The 27,474-nt window shown below is 43.7% G+C and overlaps 2 long non-coding RNA genes across 6 annotated transcripts in view; one reads left to right on the forward strand and one right to left on the reverse strand.

Annotated features, from left to right (window-relative positions):
- The window catches only part of LOC310827375, a 132,244-nt gene that overhangs the window by 16,257 nt on the left and 88,513 nt on the right, over window positions 1-27,474 (forward strand). For 2 of the 5 annotated variants that reach the window (XR_014556305.1, XR_014556306.1), the window contains exon 2: window positions 9,928-9,976. This is a non-coding gene — a long non-coding RNA (uncharacterized lncRNA). Of the gene's footprint in view, window positions 1-1,197; window positions 1,330-1,385; window positions 1,597-5,958; window positions 7,508-9,927; window positions 9,977-27,474 lie in introns of those variants that run through there. The other 3 variants (XR_014556307.1, XR_014556308.1, XR_014556309.1) reach the window with 3 other exon arrangements.
- On the reverse strand, window positions 10,691-14,082 carry LOC310827395. The gene is made up of 2 exons (XR_014556342.1): window positions 13,971-14,082; window positions 10,691-12,248 (listed from the first exon to the last, which is right to left on the reverse strand). It is a non-coding gene; the product is annotated as an uncharacterized lncRNA (long non-coding RNA).

Genomic DNA, 27,474 nt, shown 5'->3' on the forward strand with positions numbered 1-27,474 from the left:
TGGAAATGTTGGGCTGCAATCAAATCCGCATTGGCTACTTTACGCTTGTGAGCCTGACCTTAACCGTGTTGAATACTCTCAGTGTTATTGACTCACCTGAATGCTTTTATAACAAAGAGCTTTGCCCACGTCTACACCCACACACCCACACACACCTTTCCCCAGTCCTCATCCTCTACGGAAAACTAGTTCTCAATTATCTGAAATCCATATTCATTTCCAGACTATTAAAAGCTCTACCCCCATCTCCTCTTGCCTTGAGATGTCATGCAAGAGATTATTAATAAACAGGAGGCTGGGATTTTATTTATTTTGTAATCTTTCAAGAAGAATACTTATCCCCCCCAACGAGGTGTTTTAAGCGTGCCTTTTACACAAGACTCGATCTCAATTTATGAATTGAAAAGGGGGGAGGGGGAGGATTCGTGAGAGAAATGTTAAGCTAAATTGGAGATGATTGGCATAGTGCATTTGCATTCGGAATGTATCTCATTTCAGTGGAAATTGTTCTTAAAAGCATGCAAACAACGCTGTGGGCTACGAATGTGCTGTGGTTGTTGTTGTTGTTGTTGTTGTTTTTAAAGTTCTGCTTCCAGATCTATATAACACACCTTCCCACTTTGCAAAATCTAAAGAATCCTAAAAAATGCACGTTTTCATACGTGAAGTGTCTCTATACGTGTCTCATCATATCGAACGTGTCTTGCGAATACGTATTGCAGGTTTAAAGGGCGGAGGACCTCGAGAAAGATAAAAGCAATGAATTTGCATTTTGGTTTTAGAGATCCCACTAAATTGGAACGAAGAAAATATTATTTGGAGCATTTTCTGTTTTTCTGACCCAGTGCTTAAATTATGAAAAAAGTGGTCCTTGGCTATATAAGACTTGGCACGAGGGGTTATTATGAATGGGGCGGTCGTTATCTAACGTTTATCCATGGGCATCGCATCGCTGTGTATTTGGGGTGCAATCCTAAACGAGAGCAATGTGCGATACGATATAATAGTGGTCGTGGGCGACTCGCTACTTATTGTTCGCGCCGTCATGGTTCGCGTTTTCGTGGCATGTGGCACAAGACGAGGCAGCTGTCTCTTGATCTCCCTGGGGCCCAGGCACTTGAGGTGCTGTGGGTGGGGTGGGATGATGTGGGTGGGGGCGAAGAGGGAGACGAGGAGAAGAGGGGAGGGGCTGCGAGATGCAGGAGGGCCGTGGAAGTGGCCTTCACAGCGAGAGCAGCGTGCGAAGGAGTTGGGATTTGTGCAGATTGCGAGGCTCATTCAAACGCCGCCCGCTGGTGCTGCGATTCGCAGGGACTCGGCCTCCATATGGTAATTTTAGCAGGGCAGGGGGCGGAGGTGTGTGGGGCGCGCGCGTGTGTGCCTGTGTGTGTGTGTGCTTGTGTGTTGGAGTGGGTTCCCGACTAGCAGCTAGTAGCTAAGCTCGGACAGAGCGCGGGCACCGAAGGCAGCGGACGCCACGCTGCACCTTTCTTGCAGCGACAGCATCCACGGAGCCGTCGACCCCAGGGTAGCAGGAGCCAGCGGGAACGGGAGAGAGCTGGGGTTAGCAGGAAGCAAGACATCGCATGGACCTCGGTAGGGACTTAAGCATGATAACGACACCTAGATCGAGGTGTGTGTGTGTGTGTGTGTGTGTGAGAGAGAGAGAGAGAGAGAGAGAGAGAGAGTGCACTTGTAGGCATGGGGTAGACGCCCAAGCAGATGCCTGCGATAACAGATCTGCTCCTTGAATGGACACATATTTTACTCCCACGTATGTATCCTTCGTGTGCGGCGATCCTCTTTAGATCTCTGCAGGACTAGAGCTATAGCCAGCTTAGATGGTTCACGTGGTTTAATTAGTCACTCGAGGAGGTTGGGATTGTCTCAATCAGCGAGGTGTCCCCAATGTTCTATGTAAATGACCAAGTCGACTGGCAGTCGGTGCTGTTGCTGGAGCCATATATATATAGGCTCTCTCTATATAGAGCTGAATATATATATATATATATATATATATATATATATATATATGGCATGTGGCGAGCATACTCACCTAAATGTATTGTTGCGCGCTCTCTCTCTCTCTATGTATATATATAGGTAAGAACTAACCTAATGGAGGAAGAGTGTCTGGTGCCCCCCTTTAATGTTTTACGTGTCGCCATCTGACCACTTTTTATTGGGTGACATATCATATGAGCACTTTAGTGTAGGGCACGTAAAACTGGAGATGGAGGTAGGGCTGAACATGCCATAAGACTGCTCAAAGAACTAAAGTGAGCAGCTCGGGGAAATAGATGCTGCATACCACAAAAACGAAAAATTGCTCTCCTGAGCCTTTCTCAAAACATATGCATGGCTGGCTTTGAGGAGAGTTAACTTTCACCCTATGCCTGTGTGCAGGTAAGTCATTCATGCTGTGCCTAATTACCTATGCATGTGCTTTGGCTTACTTGGCTTTAAATAGGTATGTGATGTAAGTGTGCGTTCATTGTTCTTTTGGGTGTGAACCCTGCGTTATTTTAAAGATGTGTATAGATTACAGGGAGAGGGTGAAGGAAATGTTTTATTTGTAAACAGGATCGAACTATTTAAAAACAAAAAACACCGAACTCCAAATAAAATGTCTCTCAAATAACCTAATATTTTAAGGTAGATCTAGGCCCCTCGGCTTTCGAGCAAACAGAAAAGCATTCGCATAATCGACACTGATTTGAAACAGCATATCAAATGCATTGTCGCTCAGTAAAGCGGTGCTTGGCTTTAAGCCAAGCAAGTTTTAAACGAAATGCAATACATTACTAATGTACCGCAGCTAAGATAGAACATACAACATGGTTGAAAATGTCTTCCTTAGATAAAGCTCTCCCTCACCTGGGTCTGGGCACATTTTTAAAGAGCGTATTTGAAAATTAAAGGTTCCCGGAGCCAAAACAGAAATAAATGTTCGTACAAGGCAGTCTACAGCATTTTAAACTGTCCCTATTATGCAAGCTTCGGTTTTGCTCCGCCCTCTATTTTATTATATTGCTCATGATGAGGTTACTAATCAAACTTTTGAATCTCCGGTTGCTGCCATTATCGTCGATCAACATAACATGCAAGTATATATTATATTTTTTAATATAAAAATCCAACCAACCGACTTCGCCTCTTTTTTATTTTTAAAGAGGCTCCTGACGCTTGAAAAAAATTGCGTTAGGAACAATGTCGGTACATATTTTGTAAGCCCTATGGAAAAGGAAGAAGCAGGGAGCAAAATTGCATCTATAGAGCAGCGACGCGGCAGAACAGAGGTATTGCCAAATCATAAACAAACAAAAAATATTATTTTTTAAAAATGTTTTGTTTATATAAAGAAAAGAAAAGAGAGAGAAAGGCAATCCAAAGACCGTAACTTCCAGTAAATGTTTTAAAAATGCAAATCTACCTTTACATATGCATCAGTATGAAAAATAATACCCGCTGGAGCCAACCGGAGCAGCAGCAGGAGGAGGAGGAGGAGAGCAGAATGGCGCAGCGTTGATTATGCAGAGAGAGAGACGTCTGGGCTGTGCCGGAGCCTCCGGGTAACCTGCTCGGCTTCTGCGGCTTCTTCTCCCAGCAGCGCTGCGCGCAGGCCGGCTCCCTCGGTTGGCGCCAGGAGCTGATCGGCAGGAATCTCATCCCCCCATGTTTTAGCAGATCTTGGCCATTTGGGCTTTTGCTTGTTTGGTTTGGTTTTTTTGGAGAGGGGGGCAGTTGCTGCTGCTGCTGCTGTTGTTTTAGGACGAAAGGCTTGCTTTGGTGAGCTCAGCTTTTTCTCTCTCCCACCCCCGCCCTTCTTCTTCATCATCTTCTTCTTTTTTTGCGTTCCTTTAATTAAAATCTTCAATGAAAGGAGGCGATCGCTCCGGGAATCTACAGTCTCTTCTTCAAGCGGCAGGATTTGCATATTTTTTTAATGCCCTAATTTCCTTGATGTATGTAAATGTAGCCGGACGTACAGTAAGACTCGAGCTGACGTCAATGGACGTGACCTCGCTGCTAAACCTTGAACGTGAAGCTGGGATGAGGGAAAGCGGAGAAGGAGGGAGGAGAGCGAGAGAAACGGGGGAGAGAGGAGGAGGAGGGAGAGAGAGAGAGAGAGAGAGAGAGAGAGAGAGAGGGAGGGAGGGAGAGGGAGATGCGAGAGAGCAGTAGCTGCTGCTGCTACTGCTGTGCAAACAGAAACGGCGGAGACGACCGGAAGATGCAAAGAGACAGCCAAAGACCCGGCGAAGACTCCTAGTCAGATATCGCCAGCTCTCTCTGCCTCCTTGTACAGCACTGTGCGAGCCTGGCAGCATCTCCCTCTAACAAAATAAACATTTGCATAACCCCTCCGCCTCCCAATATATTCCCTCTCTTGATGACAAGAAAGCAAATGCAACGTGTGTGTGTGTGTGTGTGTGTGCATGCATGTAGGGGAGATGTCCCCAGTAGACCTATTTTTCTCTCCTCATCCTCCCAATGCACAGCTCTCTGAAGTGGTGATACAAAAGTGGGGGTGCAGCGACTGCTTCTCCTCTCCAGAAGATCAGGGGCTTCAGAGAAGGACCATAGCCAGCTATGAATGTGCCACTCACCACGCCAGCTTACGTGTGTTGCGTAGTACAGTGGTGTTGTTTTGCAGTGTGAAGGGAATGCCGATGGCACGTATGTACACAAAGAGGAGGAGGAGGAAGAAAGAGTGTGAAAGAGAAGAGGGAGAGAGGAGACATTCATGGCCCCTATATGTATGAAGGAAGGAAAAGAGAAAGGCGAGGACGACTAGGAAAAGCACAGGGGTGTAGCTAGATCACCTGTGAACTTGTAACCTTTGGCAATTCAACCTGATCATCATACAGTTTTTCCTGCGGGCTCAGATGCCGAAGTCAACCTTGAACATGGTCTTCTTTTGGCTTTACTGTATTCTGGTTTGCAGCCAGAGACTGAATGTAAGGATAACCCGGATTCCTGCAGTCAATTCTGCACTGGACTTTTTTTTATTATTATTTTTGGAAGAAAAAGGAGCTAAAGAAGTGGTGTGCGGCGTGGTGGAGGTGAGAAGGATGTCTGGAAATCTTGCTTTCCCCGTCCCTTCGCCTGTCATCCCTTCTCGTTCTTGTTAAATACAACAATAGTATTATTTGATTCGCAAGCGCTAGGTCGAGTTTTCTCGAGAATGGTCCTATACTTGGAGCCTATCCAGCTTTGGGTTTTTTTGAGAGAGGGGACGAAGACCCTCTTCAGTCAGCGTCACCTGGCTCCCTTTCCACCATCCAACCCGCAAACCATCCTTTCGACGTGGTCCACCATGGCATTCGCTTCCGATTCTGCCAGGGCCTTTTGGAAAGGTATAAGACAGCCGAAGAGGCAAACGAGCGCCTTCGCCTTAATCCTCCATCCAGTGATTCACCTGTATTAAAATATCGAGGCAGCCTTGACAGTTAGAAGCTATTTGGGCTCCGTATTGTGTAGGAGAGCAATACGTAGCCCATGGAACATTCTGTCCCTGCTTGCTACAGAGAGAGGTGCCCCTGTGCAAGATACAGATATATCTATATCTATCCCCCGAATAATGTGTTCTTTCTCCACTCTTTATTAGGCTGGGGCAGGCAGCTAAGCAACAGCCAGAATACTTCTGCCGTGGTGGGTGTGTAAAGAGGAGGCAATGGCAGCCATTGACGAGAACACGAGTGACAGCCTCTCCTTAGGCTACATTTGGCGGGAAAGTTGCTGCCAGAGCAGAAAGGTCTGTGCTTTCAGACGGCGCCTCTCCCTCCTTGGGTTTCTCATTAACGGCTTCCCCGCCCCCCCACCTCCCGGCAGCCCACATTTCCATACGAGATGCTCATTTGAATCTGTGCCCCCTCCCTTCGCCTGGCTCCACCCCTACAAACCTCCCCCCTCTCTATCCCAGACACACGTCTCCAACACGCAGCTGTGGACATCTCGCGACACACCTACAAGCGACACCCAACGGCCTCTCAGACGCAGCCCTGCTGCTGGGGAAACGTGTCCACATGCAAACCTCGTCGGGAAGGAGACGCACCAACCGAAGCGCTTCTCTCCCAAGGCGCGGAATCCTTAGCAACGCCCCAGCACACCCTGGCCATACCCACAAGTCAGTATTCCTGTATGCACTCTGAGCACCCGAAATCACACAAGGGGCTAGCCTTCTCCGTTGCGCAGCCCTACACCCGTGTCCTAGGACACAGACGCACACGCGCTCGCTCGCATCCTATTGCACTGAAACTTGCGTGTATAGGGCGCAACCTGCACCCGCGTTCTTCCAAATGAACCGTACTAGGGCTCATTCTCTTGCCAGCCTCTGTGAGCAAGGAGGACGGGTGCCCTTTCAGATCCTTCTGCGCCGAAGACATCAACTCGAGCAGCCTGGTGCCGTTGGCTTTACCTAAAAAGCGTTTAAGAAAAGGAAAAGAAAGCCGATGTTGAAGTACCGGCAGCCCAGGCAGCCCAAGTGTTCGACAGAGTCCTGACCTACCGCGGAAGAGCACGGAGCAAGTTTACAAAAAACTCAGATGGCCATGAGTGTTTTGCAGAGAAGAAGGCAACAGCTTAAACTCACAATAGCTCGGTTGCCTCAAGAATTGAAGAAAGAAAGAAAAGGAGTGAGAAGGGAAGGCAGGCAGGAAGGAAGGCATAGAGAGCAACTCTATTCTTCGGAAGGAAACATTAAAAAGAAAAATCGTGAAAGTGAAAAGTTTTTTTGTTTTGTTTTTAAAGGCGGGCTCTTGATGCAAAGGCAGATTTTAAAAAAGAAAAGAAGAATTCCGCAGAAATGCATATTTCCCTGCTCTTCCACCACAGGGAAATGTAGCCATTGCTCCCGTTTAGGCTAGACATTTCTAATTTGTTCCGTCTGTCAGAAAAGGGCTGGGAGAGGGTTTGGTGCAAATTCATTATCTCTGGCAACGCATAACGTATAGCAGGGATTGAAAAAGACCGTGGCAATGGACGAACAATAGGGCTTCAGTTCGCGAGCAACAAAAGCGTTGGGGAAACTGGTTGAATTTCAGAGCACGTCCTCCTTTCCAGAGAGGGCTGGGCTAGACCTCGCCAACCCCCCCCCCCGCCCCCGTTTAAAAAAAAAACTTGCAGAGTGGCTCACACATACAATACTTCACTTTCTACTCTGGCGCTTTGTGCAAGCTGTATTGGGAAAAGAAAACTGTTTGTTTAAATCCCCTCTCCATTCTCACCCCCCTCTGGATGGAAAAGGGCCCATTTTAGAATCCAGTCGGGCAAGTGTTCTACGATGGAACTTTAAAAAGCAAGTTATAAATAGAGATGACGAAAGGGATGATCCGAATCTTGGGAGACTTTGAAACTGCTTTCTGCGATTTAAAAGGAAGTTTTGGCTAAGGAATCCTTGTTGCTTGCCGAAGATTCCACCACATTCACCTAAGATCTAGGATCAGACTGTCCTTCCCCCCTCCCTCCCCCCCCCATTTGTTGGAACGAGAAGAAACGAGAAAAAGTAAGTATATCTGCCGACTTCTCACGACTAGCCTTCTTTATAAACTAAATGTGGGGAAACGGGGAAAGGGAGAGAAAGTGTGGACTATACGATAACTTTATGCTACAGTTGTTCATCTGATTCATGAGGGGTGTGTGTGTGTGTGTGTGTGTGTGTGTGTGTTACTCTGAACGTGAACTCCATCGGTGTCTGTGTCAGGTTCAGGGCTAGAAAGAGGAAGAGTGAGATAGTTGCTTCATTGAACAGGTTGCATTGTTAGAGCTCCCATTGACTTTCTCTGGAACCTAGGAGGAAGATCAACAGAAGTGGAGAGCTTTATGGGTTAACCGGAGAGCTTCTGATGATTTTGGACGTGTGATATGAAACCTGTTGGCGTTGCAGGCACTTCCTCGGGACGAGGGGACTATTAATTAGCACACAGATTGACAGCGAAGGAGGGGGGAGGAAGAGAGAGAGAACAGTGAAAAATGGGAAGAGAAAGTGTTCGGTGAAATTAACTCTGGCTGCACATTTGCTTATTTTAGAGAAGGGTGCAAGGGAGGCGTTTTCTCACAATGTATTTAGATCCAAACTTCCCGACTTAGCAACTCCCTTTGATCCCCGCAACTTGGACTTTTGTGGCTATACCAATTGAAAGGTATATTATTTACTTGCATAAGGGTTGAAAAGAGTGAGGAGAGCTGTTGTTGTCGTGTCTTACATCTAGAGAAGCAGTTCTTTCTGTAACTTCAAATAGGCATGACTGGTGAAATAATGTCTAATGAATTCCTAATTTGAAACTCATTCCGTACTTGGACTGCCAAATTTATAAAGAAAGTAGTGTAATTAAATTTATGGCAGCGTGAATTTGCCTCGCAAGTGTATGTGGATTTATTTACCTTGGCATTGTTTGCAAGGAGCTTTCGAGGTGTAGATTAGAAGTCGTTGGCAACGTTGTCATTGGTTTTGCTAGTTCTGAATGAGACGCTCAGGTTGTGGGTTAGAGAGCGCCTGCGAGGAGTGTGATAGCTTGGGAGAGTTGCGAACAGCTCCATGCACAAGTCAGTTAAGGCCCAAATCCTGTACAAGCTTACTTGGGAGAAAATCAATGGGGCTTGCCTTAAGCAGACACACACACAGGTTTGCGTCGTAGACCGACATAGGTGAATAGGTTTTGGAGTCGATGTCGCCCTTGGATTTGAGTCGGTTCAGCTAGCGTTGGGTTCTAGATCGGCCTAACTCCCAGATTGCCTGGCTTCGCTGAGCTGCCGGAGTCTTGGAGCATGCAAAGCACAGGTTGCTATTAAGCCGGTGGAGTTTCGCCTCCACGCTCTCTCCTCCCATCCACCTTGAATGCTACTCACTCTAAGCACACCCAGTTCGCCAGCTCCAGCGCGGAACAAAGTCGAGAACCATGTATTTATGCAAGAGGACACATTTTTTTTTTTAAAAAAAAAAGGTGGTAGAGGAGACTGAAGAAGGATACCCAGTATATTCAGGGAAAAGAGCAAATAGTCCTTCTCCTCGTCCTTTTTTTATTTTTTTAAACACACGTGATTGATTGGGAGTAGCATTAAGACACCCCCTTTCTCTCCCCCCCTCCCTTTTTGGCTGAAGTGATTAACACCATCCTGTGATGCAAAGAAGAGGGGTGGAGTGGGGGTGGCGGTGGCGAGAAGGAATACATGCACGAGCACTGCTCTTCTTTGAGTAAATCTGTAACCAGCCTAAGTCTGTTTAGCTAAGTAGCTCCATGAAACCAGCTGCGATCTGAACCTGCGAGGTTTGAAAACCCAGAGAGAGAGAGAGCGCGTTTTGCATATTTTGAAAGCGGAGGCTAGGTGGAGCCTCCGACCTTTATTAAGCAACTGGCAGCCTACAGCATGTAAATACAGACGCCTCTGCCTTCCCTGCCTCCCACCCCACAAATCAAGCTATTCTTATAATCTCAGTTTAGAAATTCGGCCTCCCTTCTCTCATATTCTGGACTTTCTATCCCAATTTACCACTGAGGATATATACATATATATCTAAAATGAAATATTTAACTCTTCTGACACCAGAAAAGAACATACACCCCTGGTTTTCTTTTCCTGTTCAGTATATAGATTCATCTTAAGAAAATAATATTAGCAGCTCTTTGGAAAATGCAGTTTGGAGCCACGGGTCTTAATCCATCAAGAAGTTCTCCTGAGCAGCCCTCATGACGAGAGCTGGTGCAGGCAGCAGGATAATGCCCTACCCCAACACATTAATTTTCATGGGGGTTGCGCAGGAGAACTTCCTGGAGGATTTTGCCTCTAGGATTCAGTGGATTGGCTGATCTGCTGCTGCTGCTATACAGGCCTTGAGTCAGAATGCACTTGCACAATCCATGAATAAACATAAATATTTATTTTTAAATGATCGTTCGCCTCTCTCTCTTTTTGTCTATTTTCCAGAGCCAGACAGAAAGCGACCATCAAATGGAGTGACAATCAGCACATAAAGGTAATCTCTTTTAAACCTAATGATTAAATTAAGAAATGTACGTGGCTGCCGAATAAGCAACAGCACAAAAAAATAATAATAGCAAAACATTTGCCTCTGAGAGACATTTTCAGACCCTTTACCTTTCGCACCCTGGATATTAGGTGTGGCAATACTGCAGACATATGGTCGTAAATATATTGTTTGTGGAAGGTACAGTAGGTATAGAAACCAATATCAAGATTGCAATAAAAATCCAAGCAGGTACAACGAGACTTTTTGGGGCATGCAGATTCGAGGAATAAAATGACTTTACACGGGGCTCCAAAAAGAGGATTGCAGTTTACGTTTAAGGCTGCAATCCAGTTTCCTGTGAGTAAGTTCCACTGAATTCATTTGGACTTACTTTTTAGTAGCCATGTGCAGAATTGAGCTGTAAGTGAATTATCGAAGAATCAGGGATTGGAGTGTGTGCTCTTCAGTCTCGGGATTATGGGCATCCTTTCATGGGAGCCTAGTGGGCTTCCTATATAGACACCCCCTTCCCTACCATGAAACCGGAGGACTTGTCCCGAAGGCAGAATTTTGGTTCGTAGGAGGTGCAACAGATAAGATCCACTCGCAGGTTAACAGCGCTTGTTTATTCCAAAGGAACCCCTTGCAGGATTCTCCGCCTTTACGTCACAACCGTCTGGAGACCCATAAAGAGATTAGAAAACAAGCATGGCAATCACATCCAAATCTACAGGCCATTTATTAGAGAGCCTAGTTAGAGTTCAGGATCTTTCAAATAACGCAGATTGCTTTAAAATGGCGATTCCATCGTTCTCGGTGAATTTTTATTTTAAAATAAGGCTAACCCACTTACTGGAAATGCCTATAATGAAAAACAAAACAAAACCCAGCAACATGGCGGTGTGGGCAGTTTAGCATTGCCAAAGGCTGCATCTCCTGCTTAACCAAATACGGTTTATTTTACGGACATACGGAATTGTAAAGAATACCTGGAGAGAACAATTGATTCATAGGCACTGTAGACATTCAGAGACGTCAGGGGTTTTCTACGCTGCCTTAACAACACCTTAGTCTTAAACACACGTAATTGGAAATCCCATTGAAAGCAACTGATAATTCTTTCATGTGAAGACATTTAGAATAACGTGTGGATTTCCTAGACACCTGCAAAGCAAAGGAGAAGCAGGAGGGCGATCCTTTCTGTGTTTAATGATCAGCAAGGTCATCCTTGTGACGTTAGCTGTTTTCACGTCATGAGAGCTCCAAAGGCTATCGATCTGCAAAACGACACAGGTGTGTTTCTTGATCTACGTGGTAACTGATAGAGGAAAACAAGTCATTCTCTTTTTAAGTGCAGGAGGTGAATAGTAGCAGAAGTCCCATTGAATTCAATGGATCCTGAAGGCAGCGTCAAAATAAATAAGAGCCAAGGCTTGCCTCCTTAGCCAACTTCATTTTAAACGCATTCAGGCGCGTGTACACACGTGTATATATGCCAATATGTATAGCATGCCCAGAGAGACCTCACGTTATCTGAATGTTCTTGTCTCTGATTTTAATGCATCAGCTCATAAGCCTGGTCTGTTATAGCACATGCCCGATCATTCGCACTGCTGCCTCTAGCTACTGCGAAATAAAGTGGGGGGGGGGGGCAGGGCTTTGTTCTGTGTATCTGCCAATTCAAAGAAGCTCATTACAGTAGACTTCTACAGACCATCAGAATGAACGTGTGTCTTTATACATATTGCTGCTCAACTCACTAATGCCGCTGGTACCCATGCAGCCTCAGATGGTTTAAAAAAATAAAAGCGCAGCTCGCTGCACTGTACATAAGAATCCTCACCATTTTGTTCTGTCTGTGGAAAAACAGAGGCATGGCCTTCTCATGTCGTCTTATATAACATGACACTGACGCCGTAAGCATGGTTTACCTGACTATGGCATTTCACGATGCATAATTAACAATACAGGGAGAACACTGAATGAAAACAGTTGTGGCTTGAGTGCATCGTCAGTTGTGAAGGTGCTTTGTTTTTGGAACATTTATAGGTAACATCAACCTAGGAATCATTTCAATCAATTAATTGGGGACTTTGCCTTGCCATTACTTTATTTTGCTTTCCTTTTGCCTGTATATATGGCAGCATTCATCTTTAGCCGTTGACAAGTCTAATTTCGAGTATTGGAAGTAGACATTGGGAAAGTAGACATGTCTCGCTCCACAAAACCCCACAGATTTCGCCCTTCAGGGTAGTGACAGGCATGCAGGTTAGATACCCTGGAAAACACACAAGTATAATGCAAGCACGTTAATATGGTGATGATGGCTGGTTGTGGTTGGTGTGTGGGTGTGGAGTGCACATACACGTAGGTATCGCACACAGGCGCGCGAGCACACACACATACACAAATGTTGCCTTTTTTATATGTGAAGGAGAAAATAAATGCTAACTCATGCAGGTATGGCACATTGTAGGAAATACGCCTTTTTAAAATGCACTCTGAAGACTGTCCTCTAAACAATCCTGGACTATATTGAACAGTATAGTATATATTGTTTCCTTTTGCCCTTAACATACTATACCTTAACATGCAACAGCAGGACTCCTGGTTCCTTTTGGAGTGTGGGGGCAGACATAGCTTTGCTGAGTGTTTAAATATAAACTGCCAAGCGGTTGAAGTGCATTTATTAATTTGATCAGTAAACACCGCAGCTCTCTGCCGTGAGATTAATTGTTTCCCATATAATCAAGAGGGCCTGTAATGTTTGCACTTTACACTGGGAAGAATATATAAAATCTCCCTGTCCGAATTCTATAGCAGGAATTCACAGGGTAATGTCCCTTATGCCTCTTTCTGAATGCCTGCTCCTTTTTGCCTTTTGGGAGGTTAGGGGAACGGGGAGAGGCTGAACAGGGTGTTTATGAACCTTTCAGGATGGAGGGCATCCCTGGGCATACTGCTTGCCATTGCCATCAGCAGCGGTAGGAAGTTTGAAAAACAACCCAGAGTACATTTTCGCTGTGTTTGGACACATCTTCAAATGAAACAGATGCATTAAAATTGGAAAGGAAAGCCGCATGTTCGCTTGCGCTGCGCTGTCCAGACCTGGCAAGGGTCAAGGGAAAGACGGGAGAAATGTGCTATGTGTGAAAAGGGCGAGCGGGAGCGCGCGTCGGTTGGAGAGGGGGATTTGCTGGAAACAGAGAGCAGCTCGGAAAGGAAGAGAGGGAGCGAGGCTTGAGCAGCCTGCTCTTTGCAGCATCCACCCCCCCTCCCTGCGCGCGTAAACTGCGTTGTGCAACCTCCACGGTGCAAGTAGCACTGGCGGAGAGGGTCTTGTAGCCCCCGAGCAGGGAGCGAGAAGTGAAGCCATTTCCAAAGCGCCAGACGGGCAGAGCGAATTAGCAATGCAATGGCACCTCCGCTCGCGCTGCGTAAAGACGCGCGTAGATTCCCAGTCCCAGAAAGCAGGCCCTGCTTTAAGCAGTCATCGCAGCAGCAGCGAGCCGCGAGTGCCTGGCTCAGTCACACACATCTCCCTGCACAGCACATGCAGAGTCTGCCAGAAGAGAGAGAGAGAGATGCAGGCAAAGGCGCCTCTCCTCTCCTTTCCCCACCCCGCCCTATTTCCATGCCGCTCCCCGCCTCCCCCGACCTGAAACGCTTTTATCTGTCCTTAGAGAGAGATTCCTCCCAGTCTTTGGATATTAGAGAGATCTGCGCTAGCAACGGGGAAGGTAAAAGGCCGCGATATATATATATATATATTTATATAAATATATATATATTTCCCGCCCCCTCTCTCTCCTCCCGGTAGCGCTAGAGAAGGCGATCCTGTGCTGGTTGGGAGAGTAGGAATGATGTTCCGAGGGTGCTGCTGCCGCTGCTGCTGCCGCCGCCACCGCTCTTCCCCATGGCGCGGAGGGGGCAGATCGCTGATCGCTCATGCATAGCAATAACCGGGTGTACTTGAGCTTCCTCGTGACATCATCATTACCTTGGTCTCCCGCGGTCCAGGACCTCTGACCTTGCCGGGCTGGTCAACATTTTTTGGCACTGCAAGCCCTCCAATGATAGCCCTTTTCTCCTTCTTTCAGACCGGGGGCAGCAGCAGCAGCAAGCCAGCAAGCCAGCCAAGCCAGCAAGACCTGCAGCTCCTCATGCGCAGCAGCTCTGGGAATCCTGAGAAATCGTGGATCTGCCAGGTTGCTTCCTCCCCCACCTCCCCTTCAAAACCCGCAAGATATTTGCTGCCACCATTTGGTTAAAATAAGAATTTTTAAGAGCGCTCTGATGCATAATCCGCAAAGGGGATCAGGAGGGAGAGCTGGATCCTCGCACCACCACCACCATCATCTTGTCAATTTCTTCTGAAATGGGAGACACTCCCACACCCCCTGCTTCCTCCTTGCTCTGCGCTGGAAATTGCCGATGGCTTTACATCTTTATAGAGGCTAAAGACTTTTCACGAGAATGAAGCAATTTACAATGCAAATAGAGGCCTGTGGAGGGATGGATGCTTCGCACTCTTAACAGCTTGATGCACCTTAATAGCTGGTTTTACTTTCTGATATTAAACAGATGAATAGTTGGTCCATCGCTGCCGGAAATCGCTGGCTTTAAAGGAGGGAGAAAGAGAGGATGGGGGTAAAAGAGAAAGAAACAAGAAAAGTTCGGAATAAAACTTTGAAGGCGACGGATCTACTTGGGATGTGGTATTAGAAGCACACACAAGTCCAGACACTGTGAAGCAGGTGACAATTGCGCTGAAAGGATGAATATTTTAAGGCACGGCTGGTGTTCTTGGAGAAGTCTATTTGCAGAAACAATCTGGATTCTAGAGAAGGAGGGGCGGAAAAGACCCTCCAGTCGACCTCAGAGCATATGAGGGAAGCGAGTTGTTATCTTTGGTTATCTAGCTGTATGAGTGTGTTGGTCTTCATAAAGCTAGATAACCGAAAGTAAAAACTCCTTCATGATCTTCGTGCTGCACAAGGAAACGAGAAACTCCAGCAAGAGACAGACCCAGCCATGTCAGGAATTCTTATTGAATGGCACCTTTTCTACAGCTCAAGGCGAGAGAGAGAGAGAGGACGAAATTCAGTGACATACGAGTGCCAAATCTTTCTGTACATGTATACATGTGCAAGATGACAGGCACAGGATGATGAAGAGTAAACCATACGCTGCAAAGAGGATATGGTGCTCATGGTAAACAAATGCATGTGCAAGTTTTTGCTGTTCTGGGAGGTGGGGGATGATTAAGTTAATACTTTAAGTTCTGATGTAATTGTTTTCCAGCGGTTTGCACGCTTCTTCAGAAGCAAGTTCCATTGAGTTCAATGAAACTTACTCCTGGGTAAGTGTGTACAAGACTGCAGTCTTTGCTAAACATTCAGAAACGATTAGCATGTGTTTGGAAGCATAATGCTGCGGCCTGTGTGCTTTTAAAGTATTTATAATTTATTTTTAAGGTGTGTGTGTGTGTGTGTGTGTGTGTGTGTATGTAGGGCCAAACTCTGCCTGTGAGACTTTTAAAAGTTTTGTAGTGTTGCTGGGTATGCTGTTATTCCAAGAGACGAAAGCCAAAGCCTAAAATAAAAAATAAACATTTGGATTGAAGAATAAGGCTAGGTTAATCATTTCGGTCAACTAAGGATTTGGTAGAGTTCCACAAAACTGAGGGGGGGGGGGAGGAGCAAGGTGAAGGTTGATTACTATTACCATCACTATTATTATTATTTTTAAAAAATGGGGGGGGGGGGAATCCACCAGCCGACCAGTCTTCTATTCAAAATGCAAGCACAGATGCTTCTCTGTTCCAAAAGGGTTTCCTTGAGGAAGCTACTGAAGCAGAAAAACGTGATGGAGACGAGACTGCCTCCGCCCTTGTCAAAGTGTTAAAAAGTAGTCTGTGTCTTATTCTGCGTCTAGTATTAGAAATGAAAGTGACATTTACGCCAAAACCCACGTGTGCGCCTGCTCTCTTCTTGTTTAAGGATGATCAGATCTATCCAGGAAACTGCTCAGGCATCTCAAACTGAAATAATTAGGACGTATATAGACCTGACCAAGAGAGAGAGAGAGAGAGAGAAGGCAAGGGGGTGGGGAATCTGAGGGGTCTGGTCTTGCCTAATTGATTCCGTTAAACGGAATGCCTGAGATGTGAACGGCTGGACGCTCCCATTCCCACGCTCGGGGGCAAGTGGCAAAGCTATGGGCCCGGCAGCCTATGACAGACAGCCCTGTGGGGGTTGCCTATGAAAAAAACATCAAGTGCACCACACCAGACTCATCTCCATCCCTTAAGAAAGTGGAGGCATTTCCCACCCACAGCCATCTGCAGGCTCCCAAGTGGGGACCCCAACTGTTCTGTAGCTGCAGACTGTCTGTTTCTGTTAATTCTATAACCACTGTTTCAGCTACTCATAATCAAATGTAGCTTTGCTTCTGAGATGGAAATTTTCTACAGTGAAGCTCACAAAAGAAAAGTGGTGGGAAGCAAGGTGTTTATATATTTCCTTGGCAAATCCTCTCCCTCTCTACCAAACACCCCCCTCCCCAATATTTAATTTTAATTACTGCACTTTGCAATTTTTTTTTTAAAAAAAGAAATTATATTTAAATCAGCTTGTTTTGGAAGTGCAGTCTTTGCCCCTGGGATGCTCCCAAGATAAGGAAGCAGACTCTTTATTTCTGATAAACTTCAGAGCCACCCTAGGCCAGAATGCATATGTGTGTGCATGTGTAACACATGTGATAGCAAATTCCTATGTGTTTTTAATCAGCACTAAGCCCCAGCATATAAACTTGCAGCCAGTAATGACATGCACTTGGCATTTAAAAATAAAATAAAAGCAAGGATGTGGCTTTAAAGTAAGGCACCGTGGCCTGCAGACATAAATGATTTTGCAAGAGCTTAGTTTTAAGGAGCTTAGCTTGTTACAGTATTTTGCGCTGAATTTTGGATGGCGAGACTGTTTACAAAAGAGCCGTTTTTGGCTGCTGTGCACGTGCCAGAGTTTACTACTCTAGTGACCAATGAACAGTCCCCTTGTTTATTTACTTTGGAAGTTCTGTTTGTGTGACCAGCCTCTCATTGTTAAGTGCCTTGCTGCCTTCCCCCCTCTTCTTTACTGCATGTCCAGGGGTGCTGTTTACCTAGGGTCATTGTCTACTACAATTAACATTTACATTACAAAGTGTGTAGTTTTCTTAAAGAGGTTCAATTAAGGTAACAAGATGTTGTCTGGGGGAATCTTTTGATTAGCAAAAACAAAAAAACCAAACAAAAAACCTAGTGGAGTGAAATTACTTTTACTTTGTGAAATGAGATCTTATTTACCTCTTGGTCCTTTTCTGTACATTTGTTAAGGAAAGCACCTAAGGATTCCCCCCCCCCCTTTATGATATAATTCTGTGTTAGCCATTGTCACATCAGAATTGTTTTGTACCCTGCTAATGTTACATGAGTATCAATCAATAAAATACATTTTAATGTTATTTTATTATTATTTATTATTTCTCTTCCACCGATTTGACACAAAGTAGGTTAAGTTCATTTATTCATTATTATTTTTACTCCGCATACTGTCAACCTATAACAATTGTGAGAAAAGTTCAGTTTGGTTTGTGATTTACAATATTTCAGTCAAAATGATTTTGTGGCAGTAAGGTGATATTTCTTTTGAGAGCTTGAAATAGCCTGCAAACATAAAGCTTAGTCCACAGAAGTATAAATATAATCTGAGCAGGCCTTTGATGGCTAGCTTTAACACTGGAAGAGCCCAGATCAAATTTATTTAGCATACCATTGCATTGTAAAACAGTTGGGAGTGAAGTTGCAGGCTTGCGTGAGTATGCATGTTAACTAGTGGGAACCAGCCTCATTCTTTTTTGAAAAGAGAGCACCAGATTGCTCTGCAAGGCCAATGTTAAAAAGGCAGCTGAATTTAACACCATCTGGAAGAAAAGATCCCTTCACGACTTTCTCACACCGTCAGACAAAACTAGTGTCTCTTGTTCTGAGCCCTTGTCTATGCGGCCATACAATACTGAGTCATTATACTTTTGCTGAGAGAAAATTTGAGAACACAATATGGGTAACCAGTGAATGACCAAGTTTCATTGTGCCCGCTTAAGTCGATTGAAACCTACGTCTAGAGCCATGAATGGCAGTATTGTTTTCCTCACTAGGGCTATGCTAAATGTCAGCACAGTGTAAAGAAAAACTTGAAGTCTGCAAATAACTTACCAGATCTCAATTATAATATTTTCCCACACTAGAACTAATATCATTGCTAGGCTGTACAATGCACAACATAACAAAAAAGCAACTAAAAAAGGGGGTCTTCATTTAAAAGTTATTTCAGGCAAGCAAACTCCCCCCCCCCCCTTTCTTTCTTCCCAGTTTGGGAGTTTGAATTGCTGAGGTAGAGCCTGGGTAATCCTTTCTCTAGAAGTTCAAGTTGCAAAACTGCTTCTCAAGTAATCTAGAAAATAAACAGCATATACAGTCTGTATTCTTAAAAAATGTTTCAGCTGGCTGGTTTCATAGTAATGATAGCCTAGAAAGTTTGCTGTGGTTAGCTCTCCAGTTTACTATATTTAGGACTTCTCTTTGAATATTAATCAGTTTGAGCTTGACAAACAACACAGTGTATGTAAGAGGAGCTTTAATGAGGAATTACAGGGGCTTGCCCATACAGGATTGGGTGTCACAATAGTGCTTCACAATGAAATACTTTGCTTTCATTGCTTTAAGAAAATTTATAATGATAACTTATAATGGACCTAACCAGTTCAGCCTTTGATTTAGCATTTAAAAGGGGCAATTGGTGAAATTTTAAAAAATAAATCAGTAGTTTGTGATGTTATACATAATTATGCTGCTTTTGTTTTAATTCTTACTCTCTCCACTATTTTGTTCGCCATTAAGTTTTATTGTATTTTTTTTCAAAAACCGCCACGCTTTTGTTGAGTATTCCAGCTATCAACACCATGAATTATAAAGGACTAATTAACTAGATGAATAGTAAAATGTGATCATAATGGATTACAAAATACTGTTGGTTGAGAGGAAGGAGTGGCAGTATCAAAATGGTTTACCAAAAGTTAATAGTAAAATGTTTTCTTTTCTTAATGTTGTATCCAGCTATGCTCTACTTGGGTTGACCCATTGAAATTAATTGACATGACTAATTTGGGTACATTCATTTCCATGGGTCTGCTATGAGTATGATTTATATTGAATACAACCCTTAACAATTATGGGTTAGCCATACTCAAAGTACACCCATTGAAATTAATGGGCATGGCTAACTTTGGTATAGTCATTTCAATGTGGGTCTACTCTACTTGGGTAATAATGATTTTTAAAGGTTTTGAACATAATTCAGTTATTGAACTTCCAAGAGTGCATGGCACTGGCCAGAGTCCTCAATTCACTAAGGTTGCAATATTATACTCACTCACCTGTGAGTAAATTCCATTGGAATCATTAGAGTTTACTTTTGAGTAGACATGTATAGTATTGCTGTTCACTGGAGTAAGCTATTTCAGCTGTAGGCCCCAAATTAAAAAAAATTATGCATAATAACTAGCCAACAACAGCCAACAATTTTTTTAAATCAACTGTAAGCCTGGGTACTCAAGGGAAGGTCTGAATGAACAAGTAGAGAACTGGACCACAAAGTTTCTGTTGCCAAGACTGAAGTTTAATCCAAGACTCATAAATTGCTTCCAGCAGCAATTTACTGTTAACCTCAATGTAAACAGGGTTATGACTCTATCCAGGACTCTGTCCAACTCTGTCCAGTTCTTTGTTTGAAGTACCTGTATGGAAGTTGATGTGCAGTACAATCTTATGTATGCTTACTCATAAGTAAGTTCTCTTTAGTCAGATGGAGCTTATTCCCAAGTGAGCAGGCACAAGGCCTTAGTCCCATTAGCTGAAGTGGAATTACACAAGATTACATCCAGGTCTTCCAGCTTTGTAGTTTAGGATGCAAATCTGTTTTTTGTTTTAATGCACAGTATGTTTAAATCAGGAAGACCTTCTTTAGTCACAGATTTTAGTGAGCCGAGGGTCTGATCTGTTTCAGGCCCTATGGAGAGATCCACAGATCACAGGAGGGACACCTTAGCTTGGGAAGTTCCCAGAGCAGTAACCCTTTCTAGTCTGTTACCCCAAAGACAACAGCATACAACCTTGTGGCACCTTACAGACTAATTCTTTTGTCATGGCATAAGCTTTTGTGGACTGCAGACTACTTCATCAGTTGCATTAAGTGCTATTCTGATACACACACAAACACTTTGTGGGGTGGAATTATAAGCAGTGAGGTCAAAGGAAAATGGAACACAGATAGTCCAGGCAGTGACAATTGTGTTATTAATATTATTGGTTTTCATATTATGGTTCTGCTATTATCCTAGGTGGGTATAAGCAGAAGCCTTTCTTGGTTCTTGGCTCTGGTTCCCCTTTCCAAAGCTAGCTGCTCTCCTGGATAGCCCAGAGGAGTGAGGGCTCCGGCTGGAACAGAGAGCCGTGTTGCTGTTGTTGCTGCTGAGCCTGACTCCATGCTGGTCGTTCCCTAGCACCGTGCAATGTGATCTTAGTGCAGCCCTTTATGAAAGATGCTGAAGATCATTGAGGGCAGGGAGGAGGTGGACAGACAGGCAGTTGGCCTGCTGAATTCCTGCCGCTTGTTGCTTAATGACCTGAGGCTACAAGAAGAGAAAGGAAGGGGGGGGGTGAGAGTTACCTGCAAAGATGCTCAAAACCAAACCAGCACCAGACAAAAGAGGAAGGAAAGTTTTTTTGCTGTTTTTTTGTATTATTATTACTGCTTTGTTTTGGTTTTTTAATCCCTTTCCTGAGCTGAGAATATCAGATTACTGTATTCTGATGCTTGTGTGCGTTTTTCTGGGGAGAAGGCTAGGCTAGTTCAAAAGAAGGTGCACTTGACTCAACCGTTTGAGGACGGATGCTGCTGCTGCTGCTGCTGCTGCGAGGAGTGGCGTAGCAATGGCAGCGCGCGGGCCGCTGGGCAGTACCAGGCTGCTGTGTGACAAGCACCAGTTGCCTCTCAGGCGCGAACAGTGATTGGTGTTTCCCGGGAGACGGGATGGCTGATCTCCTAGGCTGGCGCGCGCTCTCTCCTCCCTCTGGTGCAGGCTCTGCCTCTGCTAGTGCAATGCAGCGTCTTCCCTGTCCTCTGCCTTGTCAGGTTAGGCATGTCAAAGTTTCCCACCCCCACCCTGTACTCTCTCTCTCTCTCTCTCCCTCTCTCTTTATGCCCTTAGGTTGCTGGCCTTCCTTTTACCAGCCACTTCCCTTTGCAAAGGAACTCGGTTTGCACTGAATGTATTACTTTCATCTTTAGTTGCTCCATCACCACCACCACCGTCATTTTAAACACGCAGTTTAAACACCACCACCACCGTCATTTTAAACACTCCATGAGTAGGCAAACTAAGGCCCGGGGGCCGGATCCGGCCCAATCGCCTTCTAAATCCAGCCAGCAGATGGTCTGGGAATCATTGTGTTTTTACATGAGTAGAATGTGTGCTTTTATTTAAAATGCATCTCTGGGTTATTTGTGGGGCATAGGAATTCGTTCATTATTTCCCTCCCAAAAAATATAGTCTGGCCCCCCACAAGGTCTGAGGGACAGTGGACCAGCCCCCTACTGAAAAAGTTTGCTGACCCCTGTTCTAGTCCTCCGATGAAGATCTTACAAAAGCTGTACCCTCTTCCCATTAGATATCCCTGCAAAGTTACTGGCAGTTATTGCTCCTTTTGATTTGTTACTCTGCGAAAATCACCTCCATAGTTAGATGGGGTGGCTGGGTTTGGTGGTGGTGGTGGGGAGAACTTGGCACTTCTCATCTACATTTCTTTCATCCAGTAGCCACAGAGTGACACCTTTCTTTTAGAGGCATCAAGGAATCATTGCAATGTGGAGTTTTTAATAGCACCACAGAAGCAAACTGGCTTTAATGGTAGTGATGTTGTTTGGTTAGATTGTCAGTTTTTAACACTGCTTCATTGGTTAAATTCCTCTTTGGAGATTCTTCTTTTTTTCAGCCAGCTGAAGCTTTGGCATAGACATGTAAAACATTTCTGATGCTATATAGGGATGTACACAGGTGTTTTGCCTTTGTAGTCATGTTTTTCAGAATGCAAGCCTTCAGTCCTTCTGCTTGCATGACAATCTAACACATTCTTAATAACAATGAAACGTCAGATAGGTTTTTAAAATTGAAGTTTCTAGTCCCTAGGACTGTACCCGTTTCCCAGCAAGCTGTAACATTTACAATTTGTTCCACTCATGGAGGGAATAACACCTACATATGTAGTTCTCTCTCCCTCCTCCAGTCTTTGCAAATTGTAGTCTGCACTGGCTAGCTGCACCTTTGTTGCTAGGTACAGTAAAACATGTCTAGAGGTGGCTTAAAAAAATTCCGTGTCTTAAGTACTCACTAAAGCCAGTTAATAACATCATGCATGGACATTTAAACTTGTTGTAAGTTCCAGAGAGGATTAGAGGGAAATCATGCTGTGCGCAACTAATGATACCATCTTAACTCTTCAACTGGGAGTTAAATCCACCCACCTCAGTGTGGCTTGGAGACTGTTTTCTCCCATGCCAATAGGCCAAAGAGGAAGGGAAGAAAGAACTTGACTTGAGTTTAAAGAGAAAACCAGTCAAAGAGCATAAGAGGACAAGTACACATTTCCTTCTGGGTTCAATAGGGCTGGCAGATTGCAGCCTTCAATGGAGGTTGGTCTGTTACAATAAGTCATACACCTGCTGAATTTGTCAAAGCAAATGTTTTACTTACACTGGAAACAATGTTTTGTTTCTAATGACTAATTGACTAATGTTGAGTGCCCAGGATATGGGAAATGCTAAATTTCTTATTCTAGAGGCAGCTGATGAGCTATAACTTGGAAAACTACCTCAATGGGCTTTCTAATAAGTTGATGAAGAAGCCAGAGTTGTATGTGTCTGTGTATCCTTAATTAGCCCAGGTCCAGAATATGGAAATAATACTGTTATTTAAGGAACTGTTGACATTAGCAGGGTCTGTTATTGTGTATATTCTCTGTTTGTACAGTGTGCTTTTGTGAGCTTGTTTATTTTATTGAAAAACAGACACTATGGAAACATACTTCTTTTTAAAAAGTAGCATTCTAATACCTGCTGGCATCCAGCTGTATTGCTCAGTGTTACCTGTTTTTAATTATAGTGGCTGGTTGGCTTCCAAAATGTTAAGAGATTCTGTTTGCAAAATAGGTAGAGGCTCCGGAAATGGTTCTACATTGTACAGATCACACACAGAATTATATGGCCATCTGTACATGCTGCATGCTGGAATAGTTCATACATTCTCAATTCCTCCATCTTGTGAAATTTTTTATACTTACAAGCAACATTGCATGTATTCACAATGGTCCATGCTTAGAGAGAAGACAGTTATTTTTAGTCTTGACTAATGTATGCGTATGTGAGTAAATGCCTGTGTACATAAATATGTCCAAATGTGTATTCTGGCAAATAGATAGACATGCAGCTGTTGCTAAAATTAGAGGCCTATGTTGTTAAGAAGTAAGCAAACACTATAATAGGAACTAACTACATAAGTATTTCATTTCACATTACAACTGGAAAACGCATCAATTACTCCATTTTAAAAAGAAAGTTTGGGGAGCAATTTGCACATTGACCCCACAACTGCTCTGCAAACCAAAGACAGGCAAACAAAGTTGCTTATCGGTAACAACAGCCAGAGTCCTCAATCCACAAATACATATTTATTGGGAGGACATTTGCTTCCACTAAATGTATTTCAGGTTGGGATGTTAAGAAGACAATCCATATCACCCTGAATTCAGCAACAAAGATCCCACTGATTGGAATAGTTGCAGACTGAATCCCATGTATCTGGAGATTAATGCAATGTATTAGATCACTTTGTGTACTTTATGTCAATAGCATCCATTCTATGTACATATTGAAAATATGCCTGGAGGGCAGCACATAGGTTTAGGTATGGGACGATTGCCAGGTATTATTGGCCGTGTTGGCAATTGTACCATAATACTTGTCTAAGCACAAGCCAAAAACAACAAGGAATCTTGCAATTCCTTAAGGACTAGCAATTTTCATTATGCCAATATTGTTTCAGTGCGGTGTTAGCTAGAAAGAAGGAGGTGGTAGATCCTCTTGAGTATCATTGATCTCTTCTACCATCATTCTCTTACCATATTGTATTAATAGAACATGCTTGCTTAAACTATTGAACCTTTTAAAACAGAAGATAATATATGTCATGTATTTACACCACATGTAAATACAGTACAGTGGTACCTTGGGTTACATATGCTTCAGGTTACATACGCTTCAGGTTACAGACTCCGCTAACCCAGAAGTATGGTAGTGCTTCAGATTAAGAACTTTGCTTCAGGATAAGAACAGAAATCGTGCTGCGGTGGCATGGCAGCAGCAGGAGGCCCCATTAGCTAAAGTGGTTCTTCAGGTTAAGAACAGTTTCAGGTTAAGAACGGACCTCTGGAACAAATTAAGTACTTAACCCGAGGTACCACTGTAACAAGAAAGCATTTCCTAAAATATAAAAAGGCCACAACTCAGTGGCAGAACACAGAGAGCCAGTGTGGTGTAGTGGTTAAGAGCGGTGGACTCGTAATCTGGTGAACCGGGTTCGCGTCTCCGCTCCTCCACATGCAGCTGCTGGATGACCTTATCTGAAGTCTCTCAGCCTCACTCACCTCACAGAGTGTTTGTTGTGGGGAAGGAAGGGAAAGGAGAATGTTAGCCACTTTGAGACTCCTTCGGGTAGTGATAAAGCAGGATATCAAATCAAAACAACTCCTCCTCCTCCTCCTCCTCCTCCTCCTCCTCCTCCTCCTCCTCCTCCTCCTCCTCCTCTTCTTCTTCTTCTTCTTCTTCTTCTTCCAGTCTCAGGTTCAGTCCCTGGCATCTACACTTATGAAACTCTGCAGAGCTACTGTTAGTCCATGTGGGCAATGCTGAGCTAAATAGACTGAAGGTTTGACTCAGTCTAAGGCAACTTCCGAAAAATGGCATAGGAAAAGCTAGTTTATTTTATTGTTCTAAATCCACATCCATCCATTGGTAAAGCATTTCTAGCATGGCTTACAGAAAGATGGTTTACAACAAGTATAGTGTCATGAATTTTAAAGCAAAACACACTTTCTTATGATTGTCCAGTGCAGAACAATATTCAAGTAAAAAATAATTCGGGTTATAAAGAAATATTGTCATTAAGAGAAGACATGGTCCTATGGTTTCCTGTAATTCAGATCTGAAATGCACCATCTATCCATGAGATTCTTGGAGGGAGAATGGAAGGTATCTGCACAAATAACTCAATGTTCAGGAACAATTGTGAACTTACTGGAAAAAATGAAAAAAAGGGGGGAGTACTTTTCAAAAATGCCACCTGTAATCTGAGCCACTTTGGAGGATAGGAATTATTGGACCATTTAGGTTCCTCCATCTATAGGTACGAAATTACTTCCTTGTAGGAATGGATATAGAACTACATTCTTCAAGAATATCTGATCAAAAAGTCTTCTCTTGTCTCAATTTATGTGACTCAATAGATGCATGTGACTGGAAATGAATTATTAGGGTATGTTAAAGGAGAGACCCAGAAAAATATTCTCTCCCTCTCCTTCCACTCATTGTTTCTCTCATTCCATTTTTTCTACCTATTTATTTATTTGGTTAAGGGTTAATTCTATATACCTGCAAGTAAGCCCCACTAAGCTCAATTAGATGTAATTCCAAATAGACCTTGATAGGATTGCACTGTGTTTCTTCTGTGATTTGGTCATCCTGAGGTTGGGCTCTGGGAGAGTGAGCAGGCATCTGGAAGGGTCCTGCAGTTTTATGAGAAAAGGTTGGACAGGTCAGGGAACAGAAAGCCTGCATTTATTATAGATCAAATGTTTTGGTATTGTTTGTTATATTTCACATTTTATTTGTTTATTAAATCTTTATCCTGCCCTACCTTCCAAATGAGTCCAGGTTGGCAGGTGCTACAGAACAGAGAGCTAGCAACTATTTTGATGTACACATTGAATATTAAACAGATGGAACGCCATCCTAAACACATTATCTGGAAACAAATCCTATTGATTTTAAAAGGATTAATTTTTGCATGCTTGGGGATGGAGCATCTCTAAGATGTTTATGGAGGTATATATTCAGTCAGAGTCAAGCATTTTGAAGTCTAACAGATGCTACTGACTGAATTAACCATGTGCTCAATGGGACTTCAACAGCATCATGCCCAGTGTTGTTTTGTTTTGTTGGTTTTAGGTCAATGAATGAACCAGATCGAACACAATGGCTTTAGAATGGCAGAAATATAAAAATTTATGCCATTAACATCTCCATAGTATTTAAAATGGAGTGTTCCTGGAAAATCATGTTAAACTTCAATGACCTACAATAATTACATACATAGTACAAATGATGTCGATTATTGCAATTATTGCAATGTGTTGTACAGTGGGCTAGAGACTGCAGTTGATGCAAAGTAGGGCTACCAGGTTGTTAGCTGGTGCTGGTGATTTGATCATACCAAGACACTGCTTTGTAAGTTGCACTGGCTCCCAGTCTGTTTCCTGCTCAGTTCAAAGTGTTGGTTTGATCCTTGTACGTTCCTAATGGTTTGAGACCGCCATGCCTGAAAGATCACTGTCTCTCAGATACATCCACCCAAACAATGAATTCCTCTTCTGAGGCCCCATTCCAGGTGCCTTTGCCAACTAAAATGAAATGTGTGACTACCAGAGAGAGACTTTCCTCATTTGTAGTTGTGGAAGGTTCTCCTGCCACCTTCTTTTTGGTCATTTTGGCACCAAACGAAAAGGTTTTTTTTAAAAATTATCCCAGGTTTTTTGTTTTTTTTAAAAAAACAAAACTGAAAAAAACTGTGCTAATAGTGTTTCAAATCATTTCATATATTAATTATCTGAATATATTAATTATCTGCATATATAATTATTTGCTTTTATCCTTCACTTTGCTGGTGAATTTTAAAGCTAGAAATGTGTTGGAAGTGGTTATTTTAGGCTGTTGTGTCTTTTAATTGCATTTTATCAGTTGTGGCATTATATTAAATATTTGTGGCATTATATTAAATATAATGTGGCATTATATTAAATATAGTAAAAATAGAGCACCGCTAACTCTGGCCAAAGGCCAGTTGAGGGCTGTTTGGAGGACTCTGCACCACTCCGGAGGCACCAGTGTGGTGTAGTGGTTAAGAGCAGTAGACTCGTAATCTGGGGAACCGGGTTCGTGTCTCCGCTCCTTCACATGCAGCTGCTGGGTGACCTTAGGCAATTCACACTTCTTTGAAGTCTCTCAGCCTCACTCACCTCACAGAGTGTTTGTTGTGGGGGAGGAAGGGAAAGGAGATAGTTAGCCGCTTTGAGA

The sequence above is a fragment of the Podarcis gaigeae genome (genome assembly GCF_964106915.1).
Source record: "Podarcis gaigeae genome assembly, chromosome: 11".
Classification (NCBI taxonomy): domain Eukaryota; kingdom Metazoa; phylum Chordata; class Lepidosauria; order Squamata; family Lacertidae; genus Podarcis; species Podarcis gaigeae.